Source organism: Anser brachyrhynchus (genome assembly GCF_964034855.1).
Source record: "Anser brachyrhynchus genome assembly, chromosome: 4".
Classification (NCBI taxonomy): Eukaryota; Metazoa; Chordata; class Aves; order Anseriformes; family Anatidae; genus Anser; species Anser brachyrhynchus.
Genome location: NC_137698.1, coordinates 73,817,938 through 73,831,955, shown reverse-complemented (window position 1 = coordinate 73,831,955; position 14,018 = coordinate 73,817,938). Strand labels below are relative to the sequence as shown.

The window sequence follows — 14,018 nt, the reverse complement described above, 5'->3', positions numbered from 1 at the left end:
GTTGTAAGGAAAAAGAAGGAAGCAAATCAAAAGTATCTTGACTCCTTCAGTCAAGTCTGTATACCCTTTAAAAACAATTCACTCTTAATTACACATTAAACTCTTGGATGTAGTGAAGAAATGCCAGAGGAGAAAACCCTGACTTTTAATACTCTGGGTCAATAGAAATTATGACTACCCTCTTTTCTGGCCTTAAGATCTGCAATATTTTACATAACACTCTGTCCTATTACAAGAGAATCTGATTAGTTTAAGTTTCCTCATGAATTTTGACACAGTTCAGCTTTATGGCAATCCATATCGGAGCACTCTGGAGTAGCTCTTTTGCAGGACCAGGCAGCATTTCAGAGAACATAGCCAGAGGCGAATTTTGAAGACTGCTCAATGCTATTACTTTGGGTATAACTCACAGACAACGTTAGACCACCATGGAAAAGCTGCAGTGGAGTCAAGCCAGAACTTGTGGATTAAAGTCCTTAGGCTTTTAATGTTTGAGATAAATATCTGCTTTAAGACATGGATCTAAACTCCCCTTTGATTTGTGCAATGGATTTGTCCTGCAGAAAACCATCAACTGACCCAGCATTCCTACCTACATTCATTTTCATCTTCTTATAAGCCCAATGTATAGAATGCAGAATTAGGATTCACCAGATGTTGAACTCCAAGCTATTTCAATTATTACTGCTAAAATGAAAAGCAAGAGCAGAACATACATAGCCATAAAGCACTACAACTCCCACAAGCATCCTCCAAGCTTTAATTGAAATATCCAACAATTACAGAATTCCAACAGAAGAGACTCTGAGAAATCAATGAATGCATCAACATCCTTGCAATTTCTGAATGAGATAGGAGGTTAAGTGACACTGTTACTGTGCTAACATTAATCTCTAAATGTTCCAGCTTTCATGGAAAAATAGGTCAGAAAAAAAAAATAGGAACACACTACTTAGCCTGAGAAATACTGATTCAAAATCACAGTGAATAGTTTGAATTATATAATAGCTCCTAAATTTTATATTAATACTACAGTATTGCAATCATAAATGTTTGACATTCATTGATTTTAAAATACCAGCCCAAGAAATGAAACTCCTGATCTGCAGAATACTCAGGAATCAAATGGTAGACATCATCTTTTTGATGATGTCTTTTGTATAGGGGAATTGTCAAGTAGAGCCCACCTTCCCCTGGGATTCTATAGCACTGAGCTCCCCTCCCTTTGTCTTGGTGGGATGTCCAAGAGCCCTGAGCCACATAGGCTAAGAAAACTGTTGGCACTGGTGTGGAATGGCTGGGACTGATTGCTGGAAAATAAAGCTTCTGTACGCAGGCAACAAAAGGTAAGACAGAACTGGGCTTCAGCCAGTCCAACACGTAGTCCAGCATTTTAGTACAAACCCATTTCCACTGGCAGTTTATGCTCTTTCTGAAGGGCTTATCCTCAAGTGAAAGGCACACATTCTCAGCTGCCAACACTGCAGGGAGGACAACCTGGCAGCAACAGCTTCTTCAAAAAGATTTTGTAGAGCCTCTTTCTATGAGCCTTCAAAAATAAAAATAAATACATTTTTCTTCTTTAGTCATATCTAACTATTGGACACTTTTACTGATGCTTGTCATTTTTGGAGCAAAGTAAAGTAGTCTTATGGTGATTTAGAGGACTCCAAATGTGGACAGGTCAATATGATTTTGATTATTGTATTTTAGTCTGATATATATGTCTCTAGCTTTTCTATCCAAGGAGAAATAAGTCAGAAGCAACACCCCCCACATTTTCCTTTTTCAGGCACAAAAAGGACAGGTAAATCCAAAAAAAATCTCATCTGGACTTGGACATAGCATACTATTAGCCAGATCCCCTCCTCCAACCATCGCTATAGCTCATGTGCAATGAAAGCAATCTTGTGCTCGCCCACTCCTTCTGTGAGGACACTAGTCTGTATAAATGAAGCAATAGCAGAATAATCTCTTCTAATCTCTCTGCCTGCAGCCGGGGATGGGTGCCTCCTGTCCTGCTATGTACTATTAAGGTACCACCCTCCCTTGTTCAGTATATTTCTGTGTATATCAGGGAGAATTTAAATGGACAGACATGTATCACAAAACAGTTAAGCTGGCTATAATCTTAACAATACACAGCAAATGGATTGCATGCAGAGAGGTTTACTGGTACATTTTGAACAGGCTTAGGTAACAGAATCATGTGTATAGATTGCTTGTGAAGGAAAGGACACAAAAAAAAAAAAAAGGCAGCAAAACCTTCCTCCAAAACAACAATGACTAGTCCAAAATGAAATAAATCTCTGAGTTGACTGCACAGAATTTGGAGAGACTGGAAAAAAATATTCCTCAACTCAATAAACAAAAAGCATGACCACATTTTCCAGAAACTGCAGCAGATCATTTCAAGAGTAGCTAATTGTCTTTGGACAGGATGTAATTCAATAATGTTGGAGGCCTGACAGGTAGTCCTAGTGCTAGCAAATTAAGAGCCTAGTAATTAGCAGTGACTAGGGAATCCACCCTCAGTGATCACTGAGAATATGTCCTGAAACAGCTCAGTCCTTTCCAGTGAACAAGAAAAGGAAAAAATATGGTTAAATTGCATTTTGTCATTGAATTGCTTTGTTACATAAAGCCTAAAGCCTCGAGCAGTCCCAAAACATATGGTGCTGAGAACCTTGTTCAAGAGCTTCATCTCCCCCTCATACCCAGTTCCTTGATAACTGCAGCTGTCAATCTGGCCTGGGTCCAGTGAGTCCAGGGCAGTGTTTTCCCAGGCTGAATCCATTGCAATGTTCACATCAAAGTCCCAGCATTGAACACAATCTCCTGTCGGCACCCTCCTTTTGTTCTGGAATTTTCTTAGGCACGTCTTGCAGCTTTAAGTAGCAATGCCAGTACAGATGGAAACGGCTGGGCTTCTCAAACTTTTCTGCATGCAGTCTGTTCTAGTGCTCAGGCAGTTCATAAAAATATGCCAGATGAATCCGGCTCTGTGATCATATTGTTAAACATGCCACTATAGTAAATAAGACTGAAGCTCCCGTTTTGCTGTGCATAATGTAAGGATAAAGTAATACAAGACTTACAGGCTCCATCTACTTTCTAAAAAGAAAATTTCAAAGTGTTTCTTGTTCAAACCCCACAGTAAAATTCATATTAATTAATGGAGTAGACCTTGAATAATGTAAAAATCTTTATCAGACAGATGGAACTTTAAAGCTTTAAAGCATTAGTAGGTAAGGTCAATTTAATTTAAAATCTGTTTCCCAAGTAAAAATCCTCTCAATAATCAGAAATCACATTTCAACCCGTTACATCAAAGCAACTGCAGAGAGGTATTTTCATCACTGTAAATCAAAAATCTTGTCATTTTTGTATGATACCCTTGATAGCTCAAAACAATATTTTATATATGAAATGTATTATATATTTTTATATATAGATAAATGAAATTTATTTTTTATACTGTGTATGTCTGTGTGCCTAACAATCTTTTTACCTGTCTTAGAAACCACCTAGTTTCACTTATTAGCTCCAGGATCCTTATTTTATCCCACTTCCAGGGAAAATTTACAGGAAAGGGAGTCAAAACTTTAACTCCAGGGAAAAAGTGAAACATCCCAATATCACACCCCTTCTCAGAGATTATACAGTCCCTATTTAATGTACAAATACATGTTTTTGGTTCAGGTGTAGAACCTGGGTTCTACAGGAGGGCAGTACAGTACAAAGGAGGGCCTTTGTACTGTAACTTACCTTCTGCAAGTCACTCAGGATAACTGTTTTAAATTGAACTCTGAAGTACTATTTGCGGTATGCAAGTGCCTCTGTACTTTCAGTGTTCCAAACCATATTGTAGTATGATTCCAGTTCCATCTGTAAAGCACAGAATAATATTTTTATTATTGTGTAGCAAAACATACTTTTATGGCAAGGATCAGGGACAGATTTTCTGGAAGACACTAAAGGGAAAATATTCCAGACTCTATTCACTACCTCGTGAGATGATTTACCCAAGACCACATGATATGGTTGCAATGGTATAGTATCCCTATTGCCATTATAACTAGGATATGGGGGATCTGTTTCTAGTGTCCACCACTAGAGTCTGTCTTACACTCTTATCTATAAGGCATTATTGCATTCTATTATATTTTAGGGCATATTGTATTATGAACAGCAAACAATAAAAAAACTGTCAATATGAACATCTATTTAGTCTCTTTTCTTTTCCTAAGCACCTGTTTTTCAAACTTCCTTCTGAATAGTGCTGTCTATATCAAAAGTAAAAAGATTTTTGACTTATGTAAAGTTCAGACACAGTACCAGAAACAGCCTATTAAAATGAATGACTTATGATAAATGAAAGAATGTGATAAATGAACCATTTTATCAGTTTCTGATGTAGTCAAGTCTACTAGAATCTTCAAAAGCATTCAGAAAAATTGCTCACTGTTGTGTGAAATTTCTCTAATGAAATACCTTTAGATTGTCATCCCTTTATTACTCATACAGAGTGTTACCCAAAAGACAGTCCACCAAAATACATGGATTCTGGAAAAGAGTAAGATGGGTTCTCTCTGGTCTCATAAGTCAAATTAGAATTGCACTTGTATTAACCTAAAGCAGAGCAAGAAACAGAAATAGCCACATGTCGTTTGAGGCCATTTATGCTTAGGCCAGATTCTCAAACAGGAATTAATCACTATAATGACACACTGTGACAGAAGATTGCATTTTAACCCCAAAATAGATTGTGCTTCCTTACATTGAAATCAGAAAATATTTTTAATACTTACAAAATTCAGAGTCACATATTGTTTGTAATTGTTGTCTTTTCAGCTGAGGAAAAAATGGCATTTATCTCACCTGAAATTCAAGATCTGTTCAAAAATTTTCTAGACATCCATGCACAGTTGGTCTACAGGTTCTTCATAGGAAGTAACATCGCTTTGAGATCTCTGTCTAAATTCATTCCATGAATCATTCCTACAGAGGGAATTTAGGAGATAATCTCAGACAAGACAGTTGGTTGTGTATGGAACACTAAAGTTAGACAGGGTGGGATTGTTCTCATTCAGTATTCACCACCTGTAGAGTAGTTTATGAGTGATGTGGTCCCTTGAGTCCCTATAGTAGTCAACAGAGCAATTCTGGGACCTTCATCCCACCTCGAAGCAATCAGAGAATTACTCAAACGAATCACTCGAATGCTTTCTATTACTTTCTACTGATAACGAGAAGAGCTGAGGGTTACTACTAGATCAGGTGTAGACACCATACATTTGAAGAACCTGATATAAATCACACCACTGTTGACCAAAAATAAAACTCTGAAATACCTACCACAACTCCTACAATAAAATCCAGGGGTCTGTATCTGACCACAGAGTGGTTTTATGAAGCAGAAGCAAGATGTGGTGATGCATACATTCAGCATTTCTTTAATGACTTTTGCCATCAGTTTAATGACTGTTCTGAACTAAAGAACTTCACAAAGATTGCAAACGCAATGAGGCAATTAATACTTTACACTGAACAACTGTCTACAGAATTTGATTCCTTCAAATCTTTTCTATCTGGACCTGTACTTGCATTTGAACTTTATGAATCCAAAGGGAAATCTGGGTTTACTGGAGAAAAAGGCACCAATGCCACTGATCTCAGCAAGTAAATATGCAAAGAAGTTTTCGTTTCCCTGTTTTGCTGATGCACGGTCCAAGTTCCAGCACAGCATTAAGCAATGGTGAAATAAGGCACTACAATAACCAAGAAATATATAAACCTATTTGCATTTATGTGATTATCACCAATCTGTGCTGCTTTTATGTCTTTGCACATGGATCTGGAGTTCATTTTCTTTAAGGCAGCCTATATGGTGTAGTGGTTTGGATTTGTGGCTAAAACCATGTTGATAACACCCCAGTATTTTAGCTGTTGTCAAACAGTCTTTGCACAGTGTCAAGGCTCTCTCTGGTTCTCATTCCATCCCCTCTGCAAGTTGGCTGCTGGTGAGCAAGAGGCTGGGGGAGGACAGAGGTGACAGCTGACCTGAATTGACCAAAGGGATGCTCCAGGCCATGGAACAGCAATAAAACTGGGGTTAGCCTTTCCAAAGTAGCCATTGTTTGGACTCTGGCTGGGCATTGGTCTGCTGGTGGGAGGTGGTGAGTAAGTGTCTTTGTATCACTTGTTGTTTGTTTTTTTTCCATATTTATTTCCCTTCAGTTTCTAAAACTGTCTTTATCTCAACTACCAAGTTTTTTCTGACTTTTGCTCTTCTGATTCTCTCCCCAGTCCTACTGCAGGAAGGAATGAGCAAGCATCCAAGGACGGATGGCTCTTCTAATAACATTTCAAAAATAACAAAAAGAGTCCAGTCCATCACAGGAAATTCATATACCAGGCTGACCACTGACAGAACCAAGTAACACAGTTTGATTAATTATAGAAAGCTCAATTTACAGCAGAACTGGAGCTCTGCATAAGGGGAGTGCCACTGGAGTGCCAGTAAGTGCGGCTAACAGGATGGAGAAATTCACACCGTGGGTGGGACAGTCTCAAAAACATCCTCTCTTCAAAATGGAATAATTTAAAGAACAGAAGGTCAATATGAGAAACAATACATTTTTGTTCCCCTTCCCAAAATAATTTAAGACAGTCTTCAAAGCATTGAAATGCCAATAAAATCTTCATGCTTGGAGATTGGAATTCTTTTGGAGAGTGATTTTTAAAAGCATATAACAGATGCAAGGGTGCACAGTTCTTGGCAGATTTTGCCCCTCGATGCTTTAATGCAGTGCTCAGAAAATGCACTCAATAAACATCATCATAAAATACCTTCTGCAGTGTCTTACGAAAGTGTGTTGTCTTATGATCTGACTGTTCATTGTGGTAGTTGGATGAGACAGAAAGGAAAAAAAAAATGGATTTCAAAGGCTTTTTCTCTTCATGTGAGAGGTATAAAAAAAAAAAATCCCTTCTGGGTGTTACTGCAGTTCTGCAGAACACAACTGTAGCAAGAAAAGCTGATAACACTGCGGTTAGTTCTCTTCGCTATGGCAGAGGATGAGAAGGTTCAAAGTATTACTCTGTCTCAGAAACCACAGCATCTACAGCTGAGGATCTCTGAACCACAGTGAACAGCGTCTTAATCCCCAGCTGGCTGTGCAAGTGCTGGCATACAAAGTCCCATGGATTATCGGACTATTGTCAAAACCCACCACACACACACACACTCTCTGGCTTATATCCAGACCGTGGTAGTTTGCCTCATGCTGTAAAGAAACATCTTCTAAGGCACCTCATCAAAACCAGGCATTACTCAGGGCAATGTGAACAGCAGCACTGGGACCTGTGAATGAGCACGCTGGTATCGCAGCCACTGCAGGCACGGGCAGGTGTCCTGCCATCTATAGGTTTTCACACTAAGGCTGATGCCAAAGATCATTCATTCTTCCATGACATAAACACTGAGCAGCAGCATTAGCAGCTGGAGAGCCAATAGAAAAATCTGATTACTCTTCATCAGTAGTACAAATCTGACAGCATCCATGAAACTGAGCTAAGCCAAGCTTGTACCTTACAGTTTGCATCACAATCATAAAATCACAGCATAGCCCTCTTCTAACAATTGTTTATCTTTGTTTTGTTGTTGTAGCAGTTGTTTGTTTGTTTGCTTTTTCCTTTCCTTTCCTTTTTTCATTTGTTAGCAGCAAATACTGACAAGCCCTTGAACTGCTGCTGATGGCTCTGTATCTCTTCCCCATCTCACCCTGAGTTCTTGCCTTTGCAACTTTCTTGGCCTTAAGATGCACAGTGAAATCACACATTGTATGGAGAAAAAAAAAAAAAAATACTCCATTCTGCCAATTTTAAATGTGCTATTTTTCCACTGCATTCAATATCACTTCGCTCATGTTAGGAATAACAAAGGACATAAATTCCAAGTTTATTTCCTGGATTATTCATTATTTTATACACTTTTCAGGTCCTTTCCTGATCCATTTTGATAACAAAAAAATCCCATCTGTTACATTTCTCTTTATATTAGTTATTATAGACTTTCTGTTGTTTGACTTCCTAGGAAAAGTGCTTTTGTTTCTGTCTCCTGTCTGGAAGAATCTCACCACTACATTGTGCTGAAGAGAACCAACCAAAGAAATCATTTCTATAATTGTCTGTATCTTGTAAAACGGATGCCATTAACCTCCTGTGATCTGCTGGACTCAGAAATGCACACTGCTTCTGTCAGACTTTTCACAGAAGTCTTCTGTTTTCAAAGTAATAAATCTCTGGAAGGGGGGGGTTGGGGGGGGGTCTGCTAGTTTTCACTGTCTTTGTTGTTGTTTTCCTTAAACATACTTTCTCTACTCTCACAAAGTGTCTTCTTTGGATTTTTTACTTGCCTTCAACGGTGATGGATCTGCTGATGAGCACAAAGCAAGGTGCAATTTCTTGTACATCATCAGTGGGTTGCAGCCCATTCCCAAAGCCCAGATTCCATAGCAGCAGAACACAGAAGATGGTGGCTCTTGAATCCAGATTAGATCAAACTTTAATGACCCCACAGAAGCTCCAAGATAAATGCAATTCCAATTCAGATTTCAGAGTATTTTTTCACCAGCTGAGCAAGAACATTAATTAATTAAGGACACAACATGGGCAAAAGCACCTGCTGAAATCAAAGCAATGTATATTGTTTCATCTACATAATGATTCTGATAAATTAAGAAACACACTCATCACTAGATGTTGGAAATTGGAACCCTACACCAAAATTCAGATGTCCTGCCTAGCTGTTGTTCCCTGAATGCTATGGATCTTTTAATTCTGATCTAGGACTCTTGCTCTGGAAGTCTACCTTTCAGTTAAACTAGAACCTTGAATATAAATCTCTTTTCACCTCTCAAAAGTTATGTTCTCAGATTGAAATATGATTTTTATTACCTCTCCTAAAGCATCTACAGAGTCATTAGAAAATAGTAACATTAACAGTAGCTGAGGAAGCTCTGAAGCTCCGGGAGTCACCTCAGTTTGGACATGCCGGTAACTAAGAGTGCCTCGGCATCATTCTGGAGGAGAGAGGATAGGAATAGCTATGTTATTAGATCTTTAGGCTATTTCAGTCATGCAAGCCTTTCAATCATAGAATCATCTAGACTGGAAAAGACCTAAAATATCATCAAGTCCATCAGTCCTTGTCAGACCCTGACAGTTTACCTGCCACCAGAAACCTAGTTTGGGGTTAAATTATGGCTCAGGAGTCACAGAGTGCTCCATTTTTCAGGAATTTAGGACTAATTATACTGATACTGAAAATCAAGAGGTTAATTCAGAGTGAAGAACACTAGAGGAATTGATAAGAAGCCTGTACTGACTAAAATAGTACCAACTAAAACCTTAAACCCAAACATCTACCTTCCAAATATTCTGAACAGAGCTGGAATATTCTGTGCAACCATTAGAAAAACTTTCTTCCAAAGTATGTGGACATGTTCCCCCTGGAGTGGCATGCCCTATATGAATTACTCTAGCTGAAAACCCGAAATATGGCTTTCATTTTCAGAGATGCTTTTGTAAACTCCATTTAGATCAAAGATTTTCATGGTGTGGTTTTTAGTGTTTTTTTTTTCCCTCCTTTAATTGAAGAGACAAAACATATACCAATTAAGCTCATCTAACATTATAAAAATGTTTTTTATCTTCTGACATTTTACACAGATGAATGTCTTTGAGAAAACTCATAGAGGAGATTAGAATGGGACAAGTCCATGATATGTATAAATACATACAAAAAAGACAAAATAAAAGTGCTTGCAACTTCATGTAACTGTGCATTTATAGTTTCTAAATGCATAAGTGAGGGAGAAGATGTGGCTTCCCCTGAATATTGAAGAGAAGAAAAATCTGCTACTTCTCTAGAATGTTCACCAACTAATCAAAATTTCTTCACTACAAGTGGTATAAATGTAATATTTATTATTTAATGTGCCTATTTATTTGCTATGTATGCACATACATAATTTTTTCCTAATAAATTTGATTTATCTGTAAGTGCAAAGTGCAACTACTTCAAATTAGTTTGATCAAAGATCAGACATTCATTGCTGAGTAATGGAAACACTGCTAATAAAAATTCTACAGCTTCTGGCAGAGGCAGGGGGAGGAGGATGATAATGTCCTCAGAGATCAACTCCTAGCAGTCTTCTGTAGGGCCATTTACATGTAAAGAAGATATTTACAAGTTCACATAGGTGTTAGGAGAATTTGAAATACTGTGCTCAAATAAATAATAGCATTTGGTTTTCTGCATCAAGTCCTTTCAGGCTATTTAATATTGTTATTACTTTCATTGCACCCCCAGCTGAGATCAATACCTTTTTTTTGCTTAGATACTGTGCAACTGTTCAAACAAAGACAACCTCATTACACAGTATTTATAATGTAAATAGCAAGCTTCCAAGCCATTACTGGGTAGGATGGAAAAAAGCCTTTTTTTTTTTTTTTTTTTGCTCCCCAGTGAAATCAGAATTGTTCCTTTGTCACATTCTAAAGGGAAAGGATTCTTGCTGATGATTGATTTACTTTTCTGGATGGGCTCAGCTGCAGTTCACAGAGGTAGGTGCTTACTTTGTTTATTCATAAAACTTTCACTTCATAAAAATAGAAAATATTTGAGGGGAAATAAAGAATGGAATTTCATATAGAATAGAATCATTCAGGTTGGAAAAGACCTCCAAGATCATCTAGTCCAACCTTCAACCTAGTACTAAAGTCCACCACTAAACCATGCTAAGTTTTACATCCACATGTTTCTTGAAGACCTCCAGGGATGGTGATTCAACCACTTCCCTGGGCAGCCTATTCCAATGCCACACAACTCCTTCAGTGATGAAAATTCTCCTAACATCCAACCTAAAAATGCTAAACATGGATCTAGCATAAAAGTGGTAGAGTTAGGAAAAGAAATGAGAGCTATAGATTCCTAATCAGCAGTACAGCTAGAAGAAATTTTATGACTCTTTATCTGATTCATATACCAGCCGCTCATGGTAGGGTAGAACTCTTGTATGATATATAAAAGTTTCTTAAACATGTTAGATAGTTTTACCTGGATAGAACACTTTAGGGAAGTATATAAATACCCAACAGTCTCTAGAAAGGTCTCTTCCTCACACATGCATAACACTTACAGACCTTGTTATGTCAGCAGAATACCATTAGAAAGAATAAAATTGCATAACGAGATTAACTTGATGTTATTTGATGCTCCATCAATGAAAAAGAACACGGAGAGATTTCAGGTGAGTCTAACATGGAGCCCACAGATGCTCCTATCCACCTTTTCCTTAGAGGATTTCCTGCCTATATTCTAGCCTAACCTACTGACAGATTGCTGCCACATCCTCAAAAGGAAAAAAAAATAAAAACAAAAAAGCACTAATTTCAAATAAATAAACTTAGAATTTAAAGTATATGATTTAAAGAAAAAAAAATCATTCTAAAAGCTTTTCTTACTGCCCACTTTATTTTTCACACACCACAAGCATCTATACCTCTTCATTTGGATACTAGTTTAAAAAATCTTTAGATCAATCTTTAGATCAATCTGACCAACAGAGAAAATATCACATGCGGCTCAAGCCTTTTAATGTTTATTTCTTCTGTCCTCATAATAGGTAGTGTGTGGTCTCCTAAACTAATTTCATGAATATCACAGTAAAAACAGCTGTTATCCCAAATGGCTTAAAGCTACCACACAGTTCATTCTACACCATTTTCCTCAGGGACTTGCAGTAAACTCATCTTGCCACCCTTATAACATCATAAAAATAATTTAAGGACTCTCAGATAATCAACCAAGTTACCAAGGACAGAGAGTTCTTAAAGGCTATTAGGATTTCAAACCCTCTACACAAGTTCTTACAAACTGTTAAACTGTTGTCATCCCCAATCTGCCAAATAAAGTAGGGAGTCTAGGATAGCATTTCTCAGCAAAGCCATAATACGAGGAGTCTGCATTTTCTTATTGGGGCAAAATTACCCACTGTTGAGGAGTAAACTTGTCTTCTATGTTTTCACAGTACCTGCTGTTAAAAATGTTCCTCTTGTCCAAATTATCTCTTGCCAGCATCCCCACATCCATAATTTTATCCAGAAAAGGCCTTAATCTCTACACTTATCTCACCCTAACAGACTCCTCCCTGACAAACCTCTCTCACCTGTGTTAGGATAATTGGTTAATATAAAGCATCCTCATGGGTGAAAAAAAAAAATGGCTCACAGGGAGAACAGTTAAATCCACTTTTAAAATTCTGGATTTGACCTTCACCCTACATTTCCTTTTATTTTTGCTATTGTGAACAAAGACTTCAGGATGCTTACAATTGAACCAATCTTGCAAATACCTTCCCTAACCAACATCTGAGCAAGATAGGCAAATAGAGATTTGTAAAATTCATTGAAAAACATCCAAATTCCTAAATTTAATTGGAATCAGAAGAATCAGGGACCTGAGTATGTATTAAGGTTCTAAGTCCGAACTATACAGAAAATACAAAGGGCTCAGGGAGGGCCTTTGCTTCCAGCCTCCTCCCCCCAACCCTCACTCCCCAAATAAACTAAGTACTTGGAAGCACTAGGTCTCAGGAAAGACATTACTAAGTTTCCTCTGAAAAATGAAGTTATTAGTCTCTCTTTCTTACACATCAATCTTTACCAGGATTTAGGCACAAAATACTTCAAAAAGAATTAAATACCTGATACTTTTCAGGAACCCTGCTTTTGGATTTACTAATCAACACTTGTATAACAGGCAGTTAGCCTCTCTGGTCTCTTGTTTTGCAACAGTAAAACAGGTTAACATTACTCTGTATATTGTGTTTTTGTAGAATGACAGCTCTTAGAGACAAGGAACCTTACCAGATCTTCCACCACGGGACCAAATACAGTTGATACACTGGGAATTCTGCAATTATAAATACTTTTTCTTCCATGGATAATGTATAGTTGTTCATGAATTCCTTCCTTTGTATTGTTTTGATGTTGGTGGTTAAGATCTCTGCTGAATAATTCAGAACCTTGCAAGATGCACGAATTTTAAGTTATATTTTAAAGGTTGAGAAATGAAAAAAAAAAAAAAAACAGATTTTCCATAAAACTGTATTTGCCACTGAACAAATGATTAAGGTAAAATACAGAGAAGGCTGACTGTTGTTTCTTTCATACCTGTCCCCACCACCTTTCCAAGATTCAATACAGCCTTGTGAAACTTTCACCCTGTTTATTTACAGTATAAATATATTTTCAGTTCAGAAATCAAATTTCTAAGTTATCAATACTTATCTTTAAATATTTGGGAGACTCTACTCTTTGAAAGAGCAGTTAAGACAAAAGTTTTCTATTCACAGGAGAATCAGAAAAGTTGGAGGAAGAGGGAAGGGAAAGGAAGGTTTTTCACAACTCCGAATTTGTTTCTGTCAGGTACAGTCACCAGAACTGGAATAGAAAGGGTGTTTTTCAGCTCATTAATATGTACCTGAGGAGTAGCTACCTCCAATTACATTCCTTCTCTTCTTAATCCTGCTTAGTCTAGTCAATGATATGGATATCTCCAGGGGAAATCTTTTTTTTTTCCCCCTTGTTTTTTTTTTTTTAATTTCAGAGCACACACTGAAGCATGACTGAAAAGTGTATCAATATGGAAGTGGGTCCTGGAAACCAAGTACAAATCTCAGTGCTTATCACGGTGAAAGTACAGAAACAGGGAAAGAAAATTTATCACCACACACAAACATCACATTTCCATCCAGAAAGGGACCAAGTTCCCAATTCTTTCTGTTCCACCTTTTCCAAGAACTAACCTCAGAATGTTTAACAACAGTGAGGAGACTTCAGCAGAATAAATCATTTGAGCCACAGACTTTTAATTTGAATCTTGTCTGAGTTTTGGCAACTTATTCTTTAGCAGAGTTTGCAAATTAAGCACACAGCCAAGCATAGAT

At 37.5% G+C, this 14,018-nt stretch overlaps 1 long non-coding RNA gene across 1 annotated transcript; it reads right to left on the bottom strand.

Annotated features, from left to right (window-relative positions):
* Nucleotides 1-737: 737 nt before the first annotated feature.
* Nucleotides 738-12,240, bottom strand: LOC308194406. The gene is made up of 4 exons (XR_013950510.1): nucleotides 12,102-12,240; nucleotides 4,882-5,001; nucleotides 3,769-3,888; nucleotides 738-3,060 (listed from the first exon to the last, which is right to left on the bottom strand). It is a non-coding gene; the product is annotated as an uncharacterized lncRNA (long non-coding RNA).
* Nucleotides 12,241-14,018: the final 1,778 nt, after the last annotated feature.